The sequence below is a fragment of the Cetorhinus maximus genome, chromosome 6 (genome assembly GCF_964194155.1).
Source record: "Cetorhinus maximus chromosome 6, sCetMax3.hap1.1, whole genome shotgun sequence".
Taxonomy (NCBI): domain Eukaryota; kingdom Metazoa; phylum Chordata; class Chondrichthyes; order Lamniformes; family Cetorhinidae; genus Cetorhinus; species Cetorhinus maximus.
In genome coordinates, this window is record NC_135884.1 from 91300366 (window position 1) to 91320705 (window position 20340).

Consider the following 20340-nt stretch of genomic DNA (forward strand, 5'->3'; position numbering starts at 1 on the left):
AGGCCCTTGCCACCCAGCAGTACCTCTGCAGTCTTCCACCTTCAGCTTGATGATTTGAACCCTGGGTGAAGTTGTTGGTTGAAGACCTGATCCCTGGAAGAAATTGCTGCACCAAGAACAACCACCTCCTGGATGTTGCTGCGCAGAGAAGGTTCACGTGGTTGATGCACCACCCAGTGCTGCACGTAGTGTTCCAGGATCCAGTCGCTGGAGGCCTCCATCTTCTCCTCACTACTGCAAGCTGCCCCAGGCCTTCTTAAGGTAAGTGCCGGCTTTTATTGGTCTGGACTTGTTCTGGACCTGCTTGATTTCTCGCTGGCGGCATCAACGATTGGGGGGGAGGGGGGGTGCCAATTACAGTCGGGCCTTCACCTCCATCCTATTAGAGGATGCAAATCAGTTTCACACTGGCCTCACGGAAGTAGCATTTTTGTTTGCGTGGGGTGCATATTCTTCCCCAAAAGGACACATCCCAATTATCTAAATCTAGAGCTTAGGCAACAATTTAGGGGCTTTTAAAATTTGGAGGGATACTTCTGGAATTTAATGAAATAAAACTTTCCAACATAGAGCACTGCTTAAGTTCCGACTGCTTCTCCAACCAACATCACCCTACTCTTTACCAAACTGACTTGGCATGTAAAAGAATCCCAAGCCCAATTGGCATGGTCAATCCCTCCAGGTCCTATTGATTATTCAAGCTGGCTATTCATTTACCTCAGACTACTGTAGGTCTGCCTGGTTCAGTTATCAGATTGCCAAGTCTGACAAGGAGGGCTGACTTGGTTCCAATCTTCCAACACCAGGTTTATCATCTTAGATCCATCCTAGTCGAAAAGTGGCCTTGTTCACTTGCCAAATGGAGACAGCAACTGACAAGTACATTTTAAGCTGGCAAAAAACACTGAAAACCGCTTTTTACCCACTATTCTGCTGGTTTCCTCCCAAAGTTATGAAAGGAAACCAAGAGAACACTGGAATTTCAGAATCAATGTTTCTTGTTTTTACAAATATATGAAGAATTTAAGACTACACTGAAAGAGCTGACAGTTGTTACATTCCTCCATTTCATGTTCTTCCAACTCTTTTTGATGATCTCATTAAATATGTCAGTGAAAAGTCAGCGTCAAAGGAGACAAACAGGATGTACCTGGTGATGGGATATCAATAAAAGATAAACCAATAGTCCAAAATATTCCTGCTTCCAGCTCAGGCTGAAAGCAGACGCAGGAATATCGACTGAGAGACAGAGAGAGAAAGAGAGGGAAAGCATGCAAAACAGCCTTATGTCAGGGATTTTCAAGTTATTACTTGAATTACTGCTCCAATGTCAAATGTCACAGTGAAGAGAAGCGCAAGAGGAGTCGAGAGTTGAAGAGGAACGCAATAGGAGTCAGGAGTTGAAAAAGAGCACGAGAGGAGCTGGAAGTTGAAGAGGAGCGTGAGAGGAGTCGGGAGTTGATGAGGAGCGCGAGAGGAGTCGGGAGTTGAAGAGGAGCGCGAGAGGAGTCGGGAGTTGAAAAGGAGCTGGGAGAGCAGGGGTGACTGAGGGAGTTCGGTGAGGAGGGAACGAGGTGGTCCTTTGAGTACCATGAGTAGAGTCAGACAAGTATTTACTACTTTTATCGCTTATAGTTTTTAAGGTCTTATTTTGTGCTTCATCGTTTGTAAGGGCTATATTCTGTAACAACGAGGAGCAGGGAAGAAGGGCCCTAGAGTAATTGATATTTTTTGATATTAAGTATCTTCCAAAATGTTTAATTTAATTTAAAGGGTAAGTCATGGCAGGAGAGCTCGAAGCCATGGTGTGCTCCTCCTGCTCTATGTGGGAAGCCGGAAACATTTCCAGTGCCCGGGGCCAGCATGTGTGTGGGAAGTGTCTCCAGCTACAGCTCCCAGAAGCCTGGATTTCAGAGCTGGAGCGGTGGCTGGGGACACTGTGGAGCATCCGCGAAGCGGAGAGTATCGTGGATAGCACGTATAGGGAGGTGGTCACAACATAGGCTAAGAGTCCACAGGCAGGAAGGGAATGCGTGACCACCAGGCAGAGCAATAGGACTAGGCAGGCAGTGCAGGAATCTCCTGTGGCTATTCCCCTGCAAAACAGATATACTGCTTTGGATACTGTTGAGGGGAATGGCCTCTCAGGGGAAAGCAGCAAAAGCCAAATTCCTTGCACCACGGTTGGCTCTGCTGCACAGGGGAGGAGTAAAAGGTGTGGGAATACAATTGAATCCCCTATAACTATTGCAAGGGGAATAGATAAGCGTTTCTGTGGCCGCAAACGAGACTCCAGGATGGTATGCCGCCTCCCTAGTGCTAGGGTCAAGGATGTCTGAGTGGCTACAGGACATTCTGAAGGAGGAGGGTGTACAGCCAGTGGTCGTGGTACACATTGGTACAAACGACATAGGTAAAAAAAAGGGATGAGGTCTTAAAAGCAGAATATAGGGAGTTAGGAAGTAAGTTGAAAAGTAGGACCTCAAAGGTAGTGATCTCAGGATTACTACCAGTGCCACATGCTAATCAGAGTAAAAATAGCAGGATATATCAGTTGAATACGTGGCTGACGAGATGATGTGAGGGGGAGGGTTTCAGATTCCTGGGACATTGGGACCGGTTCTGGGGGAGGTGGGACCAGTACAAACTGGATGGGTTACACCTGGGCAGGACTGGGACTGATGTCCTAGGGGGAATATTTGCTCGAGTGGTTGGGGAAGGTTTAAACTAAAATGGCAGGGGGATGGGAACCTATGCAAGGAGTCAAGGGCAAGAACAAAAGACAGAAAGGGGAATAAGAAAAGTGATAGGCAAAGAAATCAAGGGCAAGAATCAAACAGGGCCTCAGTGAAAAATAGTGGGAACGGGACAAGTAATGTTAAAAAGACAAGCCATAAGGCTTTGTGCCTTAACGCGAGGAGCATTCGCAATAAAGTGGATGCATTAACTGCGCAAATAGATGTAAACAGCTATGATATAGTCGGGATTACGGAGACATGGCTGCAGGGTGACCAGGGATGGGAACTGAATATCCAGGGGTATTCAGTATTTAGGAAGGACAGACAAAAAGGCAAAGGTGGTGGAGTTGCACTGCTGGTTACAGAGGAAATTAACGCAATAGTGAGGAAAGATATTAGCTCCGACGATGTGGAATCTGTATGGGTAGAGCTGAGAAACACTAAGTTGCAAAACCGTTAATGGGATTTGTATATAGACCCCCAAACTGTAGTGGTGATGTTGGGAATGGCAAAGCAGGAAATTAGAGAAGCATGCAATAAGGGAACATCTGTAATTATGGGTGACTTTAATCTGCATATAGATTGGGCAAATCAAATTAGTAACAATACTGTAGAGGAGGAATTCCTGGAGTGTACATGGGATGGTTTTCTGGACCAATACGTTGAGGAACAACAAGAGAACAGGCCATCCTAGACTGGGTATTGTGTAATGAGAATGGAATAATTGGCAATCTAGTTGTGCGAGGCCCCTTGGGGATGAGCAACCATAATATGATAGAATTCTTCATCAAGATGGAGAGTGACATAGTTGATTCTGAGACTTGGGTCCTGAATCTTAATAAAGGAAATTACGTCTGGTATGAGACGCGAGTTGGCTATGATGGATTGGGAAACGTTGCTTAAAGGGATGACGGTGGATAGCCAATGGCAACCATTCAAAGAGCGCATGGGTGAACTGCAACAATTGTTTATTCCTGCATAAGTAAAATAAGCAAGGTGGCCAAACCATGGCTTACAAGGGAAATTAGAGATAGTATTAGATCCAAGGAAGAGGCATACATGCTGGCTAGACAAAACGACAGACCTGAGGATTGGGAGCACTTTAGCATTCAGCAAAGGAGGACCAACGGATTGATTAAGATGGGGAAAATAGAGTACGAAAGTAAGCTTGCGAGGATCATAAAAACTGACTGTAAAAGTTTCTATAGGTATGTGAAGAGAAAAATTGATGAAGACAAATGTAGGTCCCTTACAGTCAGAAACAGGGGAATTTATACTGGGGAACAAAGAAATGGCTGACCAACTAAAAACATACTTTCTGTCTTCACAAAGGAGGTCACAAATAGCATACCAGAAATATTGGGGAACACAGGGTTTAGTGACAGGGAGGAACTGGAAGAAATCAGTATTAGTGGGGGAATGGTGTTGGAGAAATTGATGGAGTTGAAGGCCGCTAAATCCCCAAGCCCTGATAATCTGCATGCCAGAGTACTTAATGAAGTGGCCCTAGAAATAGTGGATGCATTGGTGGTCATCTTCCAAGATTCTATAGACTCTGGAACAGATTGGAAGGTAGCTAATGTAACCACACTATTTAAAAAGGGAGGTAGAGACAAAACAGGGAATTATAGACCAGTCAGCCTGACAGCGGAAGTGGGAAAAATTCTAGAGTCCATTATAAAAGATTTAATAGCTGAGCACTTGGAAAACAGTGGCACAATAGGACAGAGTCAGCATGGATTTACGAAAGGGAAATCATGCTTGACAAATCTACTGGAATTTTTTGAGAATGTAACTAGTAGAGTTGATGAGGGGGATGTGGTTTATTTGGACTTTCAGAAGGCTTTCGACAAAGTTCCACATAAGAGATTAGCACGTAAAATTAAAGCACATGGGATTGGGGGCAGTGTATTGAGATGGATAGAAAACTGGTTGGTGGACAGGAAACAAAGATTAGGAATAAATGGGTCTTTTTCCGAATGGCAGGCAGTAACTATTGGGGTACCCCGCAGGGATTGGTGCTGGGACCTCAGCTATTCACAATATATATTAATGATTTAGATGAGGGAGCTAATTGTAATATCTCCAAATTTGCAGATGACACAAAGCTGGGTGGGAGGGTGAGCTGTGAGGAGGATGCAGAGATGCTTCAGGGTGATTTGGACAAGCTGAGTGAATGGGCAAATGCATGGCAGATGCAATATAATGTGGTTAAATGTGAGGTTATCCACTTTGGTAGCAAAAACAGGAAGGCAGATTATTATCTGAATGGCTATAAATTGAGAGAGGGGAATGTGCAACGAGACCTGGGTGTCTTCGTACACCAGTCACTGAAGGTAAGGATGCAGGTGCAGCAGGTGGTAATGAAGGCAAATGGTATGTTGACCTTCATAGCCAGAGGATTCGAGTACAGGAGTAGGGATGTCTTGCTGCAATTATACAGGGCCTTGGTGAGATCACACCTGGAATATTGTGTGCAGTTTTGGTCTCCTTATCTGAAGAAGGATGTTCTTGCTATAGAGGGAGTGCAGCGAAGGTTTACCAGACTGATTCCTGGGATGGCAGGACTGACATATGAGGAGAGATTGAATCGGTTAGGATTATATTTGCTGGAGTTCAGAAGAATGAGGGGGGATCTCATAGAAACCTATAAAATTCTAACAGGACTAGAGAGGGTAGATGCAGGAAGGATGTTCCTGATGGTGGGGGAGTATAGAATCAGGGGTCACAGACTGAGGATACCGGGTAGACCACTTAGGACTGAGATGAGGAGAAATAACTTCACCCAGAGAGTGGTGAGCCTGTGAAATTTGCTACCACAGAAAGTAGTTGAGGCCAAAACACTGTATGTTTTCAAGAATGAGTTAGATATAGCTCTTGGGGCGAAAGGGATCAAAGGATATGGGGAGAAATTGGGAGCAGGCTTTTGAGCTGGATGATCAGCCATGGTCATAATGAATGGCAGAGCAGACTCGAAGGGCCGAATGGCCTACTCCTGCTCCTATTTTCTATGTTTCTATATATTTTTATTAAGTAGCAATAGGAGAGTTTTCAAAGTTCTGGGCTTAGCTTTCTGATAAGTGGATTGGGTTTGGCTCACTCAAACTTAAACTACAGTCAATTCCATCCTCTCGTATAACTGAATGTCACATAATCATTGATAAATGCATAGTTCTGCTGTGGCCATGGTACTCCTTCATGCACCTGAGAAACTTTACCAGAGTTAATCCATTTTGAAAGAAAACAGTAGAGAGAGGAATTTCAAGAAGTTCATGCATCCATGTTCTGATCCTACAGCCTGGTTTTAAATTGTCAGAATTTACATTGACTCAACCTTGGTGCCATTTGATAATCAATACTGAAAATGTTATGTAGGGTTGAGAGGTAGGTACAAAAGAATGTAAATATTTTATTAAAAAGTTATAAAATATTATTGCAGCAATACAAATCTTTTGCAAATTTTATATTGTGAATATATTCTTACACTGAGTTTAAAACTGCCTTTTACTCTGTTTGAAATTACTTTATTTTAGCAGAAGAAATTGGAGAGCAATAAGACATCTGTCCCACACAACCATTTTGTATTGATGTCAAAAATCTTGAGGCGAGATAATGCGAAACGTTTAAATGGAATTTTATGAAATTTATTCTCACATGGTGAGCAAGTATGTAAAAAGGATAAATGAACACACTCTTTGCTTTGTAAGAAAAGGTTCACATACTTAGAAAATAAAGTGAAAATCTCAAGAGTTAATCCTTCTAAATTAGTTGAATTAATGGCCCCGTTACTTACTAGGATGGGGTTTCTGAGCCCATGAGGAGAAGGTTTGATCAGGACTCCTTGAACACCCAGTTTTAATTTGTTAAGCTAAATGTGCAGTACTATAGATAGCTGTTTAATAATAATTATTGAATAAAGTTATCATCGTATAAGCCAAATATAGATTAACATTTAATACAATACACAGCATTTATAGAGCCCTGTGAATAGGATTTGTAACTGCCTGATATGAATAAAATCTGCAAGGTTTCATTGCCTTAAACTGTTGCCACTCTGTACTGTCTTCAAGTGTCCTATGATCACAAACTACCTCTGAATATGAAGCTTTTTCTGGAGATGGAGAATATCAATCCTGTTCAAAATCCAATGCCCAGGAACTGTGAGAGCAAATGTTCCCCAATACCTTTAAATATCTTAGATCACCAAAGGTTTCTGTCACCCACATCACAACAGAAAGCTATGACAATGCATCCGAAAGAAATTACAAGGGACGGGTGTATTACTGTGTTTATCTAACAAGTGTCACAGATTATGACAGCAAATACAGTTTATCAGCGTTCGCACTGCCTCTGTAAAGCAGGACTCAACATAGCACTGAGCTATAAAGGTGATTGATTAGCTTCCTAAGCATCAAATATTCTGCTAAAGTTCAGTAAAATAGTGTTCATGGAGTTCCCTTTATTCACAAGCTCCCTATAAAATTACCTCCCTCGAAAATGCTAACAGATTTGTCAAGCACGAACTCTCCTCACTCTGCCAAAAGGCATGATGACTAAGTGTTTCATGCAATCATCTAAAGACAGCCTCTAAAGTTATATTTATGACAGATGCCCAGTTTGTAATTTTCAGGACACTCCTTTGTTTAAAAAAAAGATAGCTGTCATTTTCCCTTCTCTTCAATTCTCTGATACAGTTCCCACTTCTAATAATTCCATGAAAATCCCTGTAATTTGTAACCATTTGTTTCAGCCATTTCTTTAAGTATCCTTTTATTCAGGCTATCCAGCCCTGGATTTATATCCGCCTTCAGTGTGTTCAAAGTTTCTATCACTTCTTTGTCCGTCATTACTATTAGCTTTAAAAGTTTACACCTCATTTTCCAGATAGTCAACTCTCACTTCTAGGAGTCAGCAGTCATTGATATGAAGAAATTGTTTGGGATAACTGCCTTTTCCCGATTGCTGATACCACATCCCCATATTTCAAAGGCCCTGCTATTTCCTTGACACTAGGTTAACTCTGGGTGTACTTACAACATATCATTCTTTATGTTACATGTAATCCTAGTCTTATCTGTTTTTGCCTCTTTATCAGTTTTTCACCCTACCTTATACTCCAGTCCTTCTACCATTGAACTATATTTTTGATATACCGATAAACATTTTTACCTATAATCTTTATATTATTTCCGAAGCCCAGTTAGGTTTCCTTTTATTCCTATTATGTTCCTTAGCCAGTGATATAAATTGGCTTTGCAAAATAGGAAGAAATGACTTGCATCATATAACATCTTTCACATCTGCAGGACATCCAAAAGTGGATCTTTTAATGCTCATTCTCAGGATGTAGGCATAGCCAATATTTATTGCTCATCCCTAGTTAGCCTTATGCAGAATCAGAGGACAGTTAAGAGTATGGTACTAGAGTCACATTTAGGTCCAACCAGGTAAGGAGATGACAAATTTGTTCCCTGAAGGACATTAGTGAACCATTTGGGTTTTTACAACCATGTGACAGCTTCATGGTTATTTAAGCTAACACCAATTGGACTCAAATTCTCAAACTGCCATTGCCAAGATTTGGGATCATGTTATCAGGATTATTAGCCCAGGCATCTGGCATAGCCATTACACCACCATACCTCCATGTACTTTATTAGCACTTTTGAAGTGTGGTCATGGTTGCTTTGTAGGCAAATATGGTAGCAAATTTGCTCACTCCAGCTGAATATTTTTAAGGTAGAGGCGGATAGCTTCTTGTTAGGCAAGGGAACCAATGGTTATCGGGGGTAGATGTGAATGTGGAACAGATCAGCCTTGATCTTACTGAATGGCAGAGCAAATTACCAGGTGATCTGTTTTTGTTGGTTTTGGCTGGGGGTAGATATTGATAAGGGCACTGGAAGAACTTTCCTGCTCTTTTTCAAATTGTGCCGTAAGATTTTCTATATCCACACATAGATATATATATATACTTGTATTGGAGGCAGTACAGCAAAGGGTTCACTACATTGGTTCCTGGGATGAGACACAGGGCCAGGATGAGAAATCATGGGTCCTGGTGCTTCTTCTCTTTTCAGGACCCATATTCTGCACCCCACCCCTCCCACCCCCAATTTAACCCTTTCCTTCAATCATGCATGATATTTTTTTCCCCTTTCAAGATTCACTAATTAATTTAGCAATCACAGAAAGGTACTAGGAAAATAATAACGCCCATTATAGGCACCGGGTTACAAATATCGTCCGATATATATGCAGCATGGGTCATTAATATTAAGATCAGCAATGGTATAATAGTGTTAGTTTGTGTGCGTCCTATAAGTGATCCCACCATGACTATTAAACAAACCAGGAAGTATAAATTTTACTTTATCAACATCGTGCAATATTGTTAATTTGACAGGAAAATATCCCATTGGTAATTTATAACAATGTGCCGATGAAAACACTGATTTTGGTGACTGCCTCGACCCTCATTAACATGTTCTGCACATATGAACATGGTGACAGTAAATTCATATTTGGGGTATAGATTCAATACTTGCATCCCTGATAAACTGCACAAGATCTTTTCCATTATGTAAAAGAATTAAAAGACTTCCTCCTGTCTGGGCACAATATGTCATAGAAGGGGTGTAATTAGATTCGACTTCATCAGTAATCCCACAGGGTAGAAAGATCAAATGACTCCTGAGCACAAAGTGAAATAGCTGAACAACATAAATGCCCACTGTTAGTGAGAAGCATTGGAGTCCTCAGGTATCGCTGTGCAACACAACTTTTAAGAGGCCAGAGGACAAAGGCTGGTTCACAATTGTATGTGTTTTCTTGATCATCAGTCTGAAGACTCTGCTGATTGCTGATTCTCACTGCAATATATTTTCAATATCTACTATGCATCACAACTTTATCATGATATTTCATTCCTCAAAAAGATCATAAAAGGGAGAGTGGGACAATAGTTAAGTAGACAAATGGACAAGATTGAAGTCATTGAGAATAGTGTGCAGTATAAAACAGGTTACTGATTTACTTTGAACCCATTATACACTCCTGTCCTGGCAATTTCACCCCACAAAGCCTGCTTAGGGTAAACTGTCATTCGCAACAAAAATAAACAGAATTCCAACCTCTGTTCGCAAGGTAATTATGGATGACGGAGGCCATCTATCCCAGCTCATCTCATCTATTCAGAATGACATATGAAGGTACATATTAGGAGCAGGAGTAAGCCATTTGGCTCTTCAAGCCTACTCTGCCATTTGATACATTATACTAGTAACTACAACTCAAAAAGTATTTGATTGGCTATAAAGCGATTTGAGACTTCATGAAAGGTGCTATGTAACCTTCCCCAACCTTCCACCAACTCCTCCAACACCCCTGCAACCTCCCCATCACCCTTCCAACACTCCCAACCACCCTCACCCCTCGAACAGCCGCCAACCTCCCCCCACCCCTTCAACAGTCCCTAACCTCCCCCAACCATCTCCCTCCTCCACCTCCTCAAAAAATTGGCTCTAAAATAGAGTTCTGACTTACCTTTCTCAAGCAAGGCGAGAGTGACTGACCTTGACTCAAGGCAGCATTTGACTGAGTGTGGCATCAAGGAGCCCTAGCAACACTGCAGTCAATGAGAATCAGAGGGGAAACTCTCTGCTGGTTGGAGTAATACCTAGCACAAAAGAAGATGGTTGCGGTTGTTGGAGGTCAATCAACTCAGCTCCAGGATATCACTGCAGGAGTTCCTCATTGTAGTGTTTTAGGCCTAACCATCTTCAGTTGCTTCATCATAAGGTCGGAAGTGGGATGTTCACTGATGGTTGCACAATGTTCAGCACCATTCGCGACTCCTCAGGCACAGAAGCAGTCCATATCCAAATGCAGCAAGACCTGGACAATATTCAGGATTGGTCTGACAAGTAGCAAGTAACATTCACACCACACATGTGCCAGGCAATGACCATCTCCAACAAGAGACAATATAACCATCACCCCTTGACATTCAATGGCATTACCATCGCTAAAACCCCCACTATCAACATCCTGCGGGTTACCATTGACCAGAAACTGAACTGGACTAGTCATATAAATACTGTGGCTACAAGAGCAGGTCAGACGCTAGGAATCCTGTGGTGAGTAACTCACCTCTGACTCTCCAAAGCCTGTCCACCATCTACAAGGCACAAGTCAGGATTGTGATGGACTACTTTCCACTTGCCTGGATGAGTGCAGTTCCAACAATACTCAAGAAGCTTGACACCATCCAGAACAAAGCAGCCCGTTTGCTTGGCACCCCATCCACAAATATTCACTCCCTCCACCACCAACACACTGTGGCAGCAGTGTGTACCATCTACAAGAAGCACTGCAGGAATGCACCTAGGCTCCTTAGGCATCACCTTCCAAACCCATGACCGCTACCATCTAGAAGGACAAGAGCAGCAGATGCATGGGAACACCACCACCTGGAGGTTCCCCTCCAAGCCACTCACCATCCTGACTTGGAAATAAATCACCATTCCTTCACTGTCACTGGGTCAAAATCCTGGAACTCCCTCCCGAACAGCACTGTGGTGTACCTACACCACAGGTACTGCAGCAGTTCAAGAAGGCAGCTGATCACCACCTTCTCAAGGGCAATTAGGGATGGACAATAAATGCTGGCCTAGCCAGCGACAGTCACATCCCGTGAATGAATAATGAAAGAAAAGCAAGAACACTCTCTGTTGCTGCACTGCTGCTGTTGACCTTTGAGCAGCTTCAGGATTTTCTGGCAGGCTTTTCAACAAAATCAGTATCACGAAGCTGCCTGAAGGTCGGACACAGCAGTGCAGCAACTAGTGAAATAGACCTGACAGGCCAGCTTTAAAAAAATCAGAACTCTGGGTGACAGTTCTGTTTTTTTTTAAGATCAGCCTTTCAGGTCTGCAGCTCTGCTTCTGGCTGCTCAAGCTGTGGGACAACAAGAAACACTGTTTAGAGCAATAAGCCCGGCCCCTCCATGCCCCGGTGTTTGGCACTGTCCGCACCTCTCCCGGGCCCTGATGACAGGTTTGTCCTATGAGAGGTCGAATAAATTTAGCCTTTTCCTCTGGAGTTTAGAGGCTCTCATTGAAACATGCAAGACAGATGCTGAGAAACAGATGCTGAAATAACCTTTCAGCTGGCTGGGGAATCTAAAACACAGGAGCACAGTCTCAGGATAAGGGGGTGGTCATTAATGAATGAGTTGAGGAGAAATTTCTTCATTCAAAGTGTTGTGAATCTTTGGAATTGTCTACCTCAGGGGGTTGTGGATGTTCCATTGTTGACTATATTTAAGGCTGGGTTAGACAGAGTTTTGGTCTCTCAGGGAATCAACGGATATCGAGAGCAGACAGGAAACAGGAGTTAAAGCCCAAGATCAGTCATTATCGTTTTGAATGGTGGAGCAGGCTCAACAGGTGTATGGTCTATTCCTGCTCTTATCTGTTGCGAGATCATGTGTCTATCTGGTTCAACATCCTATCCAAAAGACAGCACCTCTCATAGTGCAGTACTCCCTGAGAACTGCACTGAAGTGCAAGATTATGTGGTCAATTCTCTAGCATGGGGCTTGAATTCACTTCCTGATCAAAGGCTGAGAGTGCTACCACAGTGCCATGGGCTGACTTTGTAATTGTGCATTTAAAGATATGAGTTGCCCTAACAATTTATTCCATTTTACTTCCCTGATCTACTTATTCATTTACTCAAATGCCATCTTCCTTAAATTATGAATCTTTACTGTATTTTTTTAATCAATGGCAAGTCTAATGCCAAACTTAATTATGTTATGATCACTATTTCCAACATGTTGCCTAACATTATTTTGCTCAATCATCTCTGCTTTATTATTTAATATGAGATGAGTTGCCTTCTCCCTCGTATGCTTCTTAACCCTCTCAATCAAAATGCAGCCCATACTATGTAATTCTGTAAATAAGCCATCTGAACCCCTTAATTAGATTCCAGTTCATTGCTCATTCTATTATTTTAGGCACCTCCAACTTTGGAAGCTGGAGATTGATTGCACATAACAAAGCATGTAAGTTGGTTACATAAGATTATGTAAAAATGCAGCCCACCTAAATATAAATAAAAAGCATGTACATTAAAATGAGACAACACCCCGCCCCCCCCCACCGACATGCACAGAAACAATATTCCCTGTATGCAAAAAGGCCTTCCGTGCACAAAAATTTAATCATGCAAAGCCTTACATATTCCTTTACCTTTGTTTATGGTTATCTTTCCTTCACTTCCCCCAAGGTTGGATATTTCACTTTGCTCTTCTCTTTCTTTCCCTATTTTATACATTGCATACCATTATTTTAATTGATAATCATTATTAAAATTTTACCTCTTGCCTGTTTCCTAGGAATAGTAGCCACTGTTCGGCTCTTCCCAGCTCATCACATCCATACTTCATTCCATCCATCTGCAGCTCCATTTGTGTCTCCTAATGGGGTTAAAAGAGATTAAACACCTCATTCAACAAAATGTCAGCATAAACAGAAGCCAATCAGAGCACACTGTAACAAATAAGAAAATCTATCTGAGGGTACAGAAAAATCATAAAAGCAGCTGCACTATTACTATCTAGGTTGTACTGAGTGCAGCGTTATCAATAACATAAGCAACTGGTTAGATCTTGTAATTTGGTAACAATTTTACAGATGCAGTGGGTGAGATTTTCAACTTGGTGCCCTGGAGTAAAAATAGTGCTGGAAAATTGCTGCTATAATAGAAAATGCCAGTTCTCATTTCCATTGCATTTAAAGGAAGTTAAAAAATCTACCCCAGTATATCTTGGTGCAAGATATTGGGGGTTACTCTGGCCAAAGGGTGAAAACTGGTGCTTAACAGATGCAGCACTAATAAAAGTAGCCTGTTTGAAAGCATACAATTTTGGTCGTAATAGCTGAGTACCATACTTTGAACTTGCTTGAGGTGCTAACCAGAAATCTACAGGTTTAGCAGTATATGTAGGCTCCTTGCATCCACTTTCACCGAAGGTATGAAGTGTTCTAGCTGGCACACAGCCACATGATGTAAAATGGCTCAAGGACGAAGAAAGAGGATATACAGGTTCTCAGATGCAGCACTGGAGGTCTTGGTAAAGAAGGTCCAAAGGAGGTGGGATGTCCTGTAGCCACAAGTGAGAAGGGCATCAATTGCCCTCCTCACCCTCCTGTCCCTCTCTCCTGCAGGAGCTGGTGTTGCTCTGTCTGGCCTAATGCCCTCCTCCTATTCCTCATCCAGACCAAGGGGTACCCCTAGCAAGATGACAATGACTAAGCACTCCCTTTAGCTTGGTGACTTAGGTGGAGTAGCAGACCACTTACTCTTTTAGGTGAAGTCCTCAGAAAAAAAATCAGAATAAATATTGCTCAAATGTTGATATAGCCTGAAGTGTCCCAGAAAAGTTCTGTGTTTTAGAGGTTCTCTTCACAGCTCCAACAGCAATGTTCATGAAGTGGTGAATTTTTCTTTTCAAAAAATATATTTTATTCATAACATTTATAAAAATGCATTACACAACAGTGTGAAACAGTTCAATTTCTTTGAATACAGAACATGTTTCTCTGAAGTTCCTCACTACACTTACAATTAAAGGTTATATTTATAACTTACATTCGTATTTCATGTCAAACGTTCTCTGGTGCATACAACCCGAGGGGTTTTAGACAAGTTCCAGTCCCTCTGGGGATAATTTTCTGCTTGGGCACGCGGCCGACCCAACCGAGCATAAAATGACGCACTCATGCGATATTTCGGTCGGCAGGCACGCACCGAAGTCAGCAGCGCGCCTGCCAACAATTAAAAGATCTATCAAGTCCATTAAAAGGGTAATTGAACGAAATTTTTCACTGCCCGTCCAACCTTGTGGCTGACGGGCAGGCGAAAAGGTCAACCGGCCTTTGCATTTTTGAGGAAACCTCATCCATTTCCAACAGCAAATAAAAATAAAAATAAAATTAAAATTTTTAAATTTAATTAGCAACATGTTCTTGCTCATGTGACAGAGTCATAAACGCAGTCATTAGGGGACATGTTTTATAACATTTTAGAAATCTTTATTTTTAATGTTTTGAACTGTTCATCTCCCTGAGGCAGCTCTGTGCCTCAAGAGAGATTTTCAAGCGTGCACTTGCGCACATGCATGAAGTTCGCACTCGCGCGCACCCCCCCGCCCCACACAGGCAGCGCTACCGCTCACATTTCACACTGGGCAGACTTTAATTGGCCTACCAGCGTGAAATCGAGATCTGGCCCCGATCGCGGGCGGCAGTCGGTTTCCCGACCGCCCCTGCTGAGCCTGCCCGACAAGGGAAAAATCCTCCCTTCTGTGTACTATGGTGAGTGGGCCTTAGGTTCTTCCTTTCCCTATTGAGCCTTTTCAGCTGCTGCTCCAAGCTTTAGTGCATTCCTCAGCAGATAGTCCTGGGCCTTGGAGTCTGTCAGCCTGCAACACTCAGTGATGGACTCACTGATAGACCAGTAAGTTTTGAGCAGAAAAGACTGCACCTTTCACTGAGTTGATCTTTGTCTCAGAGTGCATCCCTGGGAACAGCACACAGAACACAGAATCCTGCATTATGGAGCTGCTTGAATTGAGCCTTGGCAAAAATCACTGCATCTCTTTCAAGGCCTACTTTGTAAAGACACGTTCCAGAAGGAGATGGGCCATGGTGTCTTCCCCACAGCCACCTTGAGGACAGCATACAGTGGCGCTGAGAATCCGGGTGTGCATGAAGGATCTGACAGGTAGCGCCTTTCTCACCACCAGCCAAGTCTTGATGCTTGTTTGAAAGTTCTGCCAAATGACTTTGACAGTCTGCTCAAGGAGCCATCTGTCAGGATCCACCATCTCCTTTTCCTACAGGCCTCAAGGACATTACGCGCAGGCCACTGCCTGATGGACTTGTGGTCGAAAGTATTTTCTGCAAGCTTTTCATTGAGGAACAGGTGGCACGGCATAATCCAACTAAACAGAGCACTCTGTGTCACCATGGTCATACCCATCCTTCGCAAAACCAGGGACAGAAAGAATCTCAGCACATAGTGACACTTAGACCGGGATTTTCTGGCCCCACAAATTCCTGCCCAAAGTCAATGGACCTTTGGCTGGTCTGTCAAATTTTCCATCCCACCTGTGACGATTCCCGCCACAGACCAGAACTGAAAATCTCAGCCTTAGTCTCTGCATTCCGAGGGTCTACGCACAACTTGATGCAGCTACACACAAAAGTGACCATCGGGATGAGGGCAACATTGAATATGTTCTTCCCACCTTATCTAAAGATTTATACATAGTGTCCGTACACAGGGGTCCATTTTTGATCTCCAGATAAAGCAGAAGATGGCTTGGTTGACTGCCGCGGTACCAGAGCAGGGCATGGGCTAGGCTATATACAGCACCTGATGACGAGGTTCTTACCTACAATGATGAGGGGCACAACTCTCACGTACCCAGTTTCTGTTTGGCAGCGTCTACACTCATCCCAGTTTTTGCCCATGCCCCAGCCCCTCTGAACCATATTCCCTGCACCTTCAGGTAATCTGACCTGATGGTGAAGGGTACAAAGGATCAGTCGACCCAGTTCACAAAAAACATGATCTCACTCTTGCTTTATTTGATCACAGATGATCATCACTTTGTGAATTGACCGCAGATCTGAGTAGCGGGCGAATTGAGTAAAAACTATACTAAATCAAATGTTATAGTTTTGAAATACAGGCTTCAATAATATAATAATGTAAAAGACCAATATCCACCAATGGCAATCAGAATGCTCTGAGTGCATTGTACTTCATGTCATTATTACCCAACATTAATTGGCATTCGATTTTGTCCTATCGTGGATCTCCAACTATCGGAAACTCCACGCATTCAATTTTGAAAGAGTGTAGGGAGAGCCTCATAATACATATGACAGAGGGATGCCTGAACCACATCCTTGATGTGTTCATATCCCAACAGTTGTTGACGAAGTCTAATTATGAAACCATCACTGCATCAATCACAAGGAGTGGCCGCACAAAGGTTCTTCTAGGTACTTGCCCCTGCATTGGGGAAGAAGCAGCTAAGTTTGTAGTAAGCCTGTTAGCAAGAGGCAAAAAGGTTGAGTTAACAAGAAGTAGGCCGGGATTTTCCAGACCCGCCGCGGGCTGGACCCGCCACGGGCGAGGCGGCGCCCCAGCCAGAAGTCCATTGACTTGCGGTGGGACTGGAAGATCCCGGCGGCGGGCAGGTGCGGAAAATCCCACCCGTAGAAGCACTCCACAATGTTATGTGACTCAAAGCTAGAATAACTCTACTGTCGTTAGAGTCAGCTACCAGTCCTAAGAAATCTTACAATTGTAAGGTATGAACTGGGACTGTGTAAATGGGTGAGGCCAGTAGGACTGGACTGTTACTTTGAGATGACTGAAAGTATGATTATGAATCTACCAGACTGTAAATAACATTGTAACCTATCATCCAGACTTATTGTTATTTATATTGCAAATAAATTCCATAATTCATATATCTACACGCCTGTTCATGTGATTAAATGAGGACACATCTGGGCACTCTTCTATTATTGAAATTTTGCTTTGTACTGGTAGTTGCCTGTCTCTCATATTTGGACTCCATTGGTAGAAAAATGGCTACTGCTAGGATTTAACCACAATGGTTAAATATCTCAGATCTTTTAACAAACGTACAAGAATTGCACAATATCTGTGGAAAGTATTATTTCCAAAGGTTTTACATCACACATTTGTTAACTTTATCACTTATTATCAGGAAGGTCCACTGACTTACTTAGGGCGCCTATCTCACTTAGGGCTTCTATCTCTGCAAAATATTCCTGCCCAACTGTAAACTGTTTGTCGTTCAGGCATCGTTAGATTCTGCAACCCAAGATCAACATGGGCACAAACAAACTTGGATATATCCTAGAGTTTACGAAAGTGAAGGGGGACAAAGGGCCTGTACTTCTGCGGAGTGGCAGTGTCAGATTGTCTCCTACTTTATTAACTTGTAATCTTTTCGATCCTGTCTCGCCCGACTTTCCGATTCAGGCTGGGCAAGAACTGTGCAGGGCAGCACGCTCCTGAGGCCTTCAGTCAAGCGCTGGAGAGTCGGAGGGAAAGAGGCCATGCCCTCTTTCTTACGGCGCCGGCTACTGTAAATCAGGTAGGCTTAAAGGTCCAACCAAGGAGAAAGTAGGTTTGTCAGGTGAGCGGTTAAAATTTCGAGGGTGGGGGGGGGGGGGGGGCTGGGCATTCGGGGGTAGCAGTAGGGCACTCAGGGTGGGGGGGTGGGGGTCAGAAAACTGAAAGATTGGGGTGGGGGGATCGGGTCAGGTCTGGACGGGGTGCGGGGGGTGGGAAGGCGGGGAGAGTAGTCAGGGGGAGTCCCAGGGGGGTTGTCCCATGGCGGGGTGTGAGGAAAGTCCTCTCGGGGTTTGGGGGGGTCCTGTGGGTGGGCTGGTAGGAGGGTGTCAGGAGTCCCCTCGGGGTTTCAGATGTGTGGGGGGGAGTGGGTTCCATGGGGGTGCTCGGTGTGGGTCTGTACAACAGTTACCAGGAGCTAGAAGTGGTTTTAATTCGTCTAACTTTCTCTGGGTAACTATTGGTGTAAGACGGTCAGAACCATCCAAAGTTTGTGATTTAAATCGCAATTATAGATGGTCCATGTGCAAGGCAATTGCCCATCAGAAGTTTGCACAGCCCAGACAACCCGCTGCGCAAACCTTCCCTGAGAACTTCTGGGACGGGGTTCCCCAGCGCATCTTTCGGGTACCGCTGCCCCCGGTTACACGGCCCTGGAGCTCAGATGTTACAGCCCAAAGAAGCATTCATTAGCACTTCTCTGTCTCTTGTCAGTATGCATGGGGTGAGATGTTAAGTTTTGTTTTTAATTAACACTTCTCTATAGCCCTCTTACTTTAGCATCATTCTGTACATTCTCCCCGCTTGTTGCCACAAAGACAGAAGCAAAATTAAGAGTAGTATTGAACTTAACTGGTAATATTTTGCTTAATGAGAAACAACTACTGTTTGTTTTACAGCAGGTTATTTTAGAACGAATAGACTCCGATAATAAATTACTAGCAGATCTCCTGTGGTATCACTCATGGTTGGCTAGATTTTATGAGGGGGCAGACTGCTCGGCCCTGTGGGCATGCTGTGGGCAGGCTAAACTAGGGGCAGAATTTTCCGGTCGGCGTGCAGGGGCAGGGCCAACAAGCCGACACATAAAACGATGCGTGATGACATCAGGCATGCATCCTGACGTCTTCGCGATTTTTCATTTGGCGGTGCAGAGCCTTGCCCAGCTTGCCCGCCATAGGGAAAATCCTGGTCTAGGTGAAAGTGGCACTTCGGCCCCTCAGTGGGAGGAAATCTGATTGGCCAGCAGCTCCAGCAGTCCCAGCAGCACCAGAGCACAGAAGTGAGTACTGCCGGGACTGCAGGCAGACCCAGGAAGAAGAGAAGGTGGACATCGGAGCCTGTGAAGTTGGACCTTTTTGGGGCGGGAGGGATCAGGCAGCCTGGGGAAGGTCCTGGTTTTAGGGGCCGTGTGAGAGGAAATGAAGAGGAGGTAAAATTTTGGGGGTTGCACCCCCGATGCTCACAGGGCACCTCCAAAGGATACATCCCTCATTTCCTTTGCACTTTCTCTTATGGCGTGGGCAGCCTATAATACGGGTCTATTGGCTTGTTAACAACTCAATTGACCCTTAATTATTTATTTTTAAATGGTGGGTGGACTGCCGATTTTTGCACCCACCCACCTACCGTGTTATGGAGTACAGCTCGGGTGGATGGCTAGGTTTTGGGCTTGTCACCCATTGTAATTTACGTGCCTCTCCCACGTCCCGCAGCCAAAAACATGTCCAGCAGGAGGCTGTAAAATCCGGCCCAATGAGTTCTGGTGTTATTTTATCTTATATAACAATGAGGGCCATAAATTTATGGTATTTAAATAAATTGAAATGCATTTTATTGTAGAACATTAAAACAGTGTTTATGAAATCATGTCGCATAATTCCATGCATGCTTGCATTCAAACTGTAAATCAATGGCTTTGATTACTATTACATTTTAACTCTAATATAATTAGAGTAATAAAGTCATTCAAGGGGGCCATTTAGCTCATCAAATACATGCCTGCTCCCCGCAGAGCAATCCAGTCAGTCCCATTCCCTGCTCGGTCCCCGTAGCCTGCACGTTTATTTCCTTCAAGTGTCCATCCAATTTCCTTTTGAAATCATTGACTGTTTCTGCATCCATTACCCTTGAAACATAGAAAATAGGAGCAGGAGTAGGCCATTTGGCCCTTCGAGCCTGCTCCGCCATTCATTATGATCATGGCTGATCATCCAACTCAAAAGCCTGCTCCCGCTTTCTCCACATATCCTTTGATCCCTTTCGCCCCAAGAGCTATATCTAACTCCTTCTTGAAAACATACAATGTTTTGGTCTCAACTACTTTCTGTGGTAGCAAATTCCACAGGCTCACCACTCTCTGGGTGGAAAAAATTTCTCCTCATCCCAGTCCTAAATGGTCTACCCCATA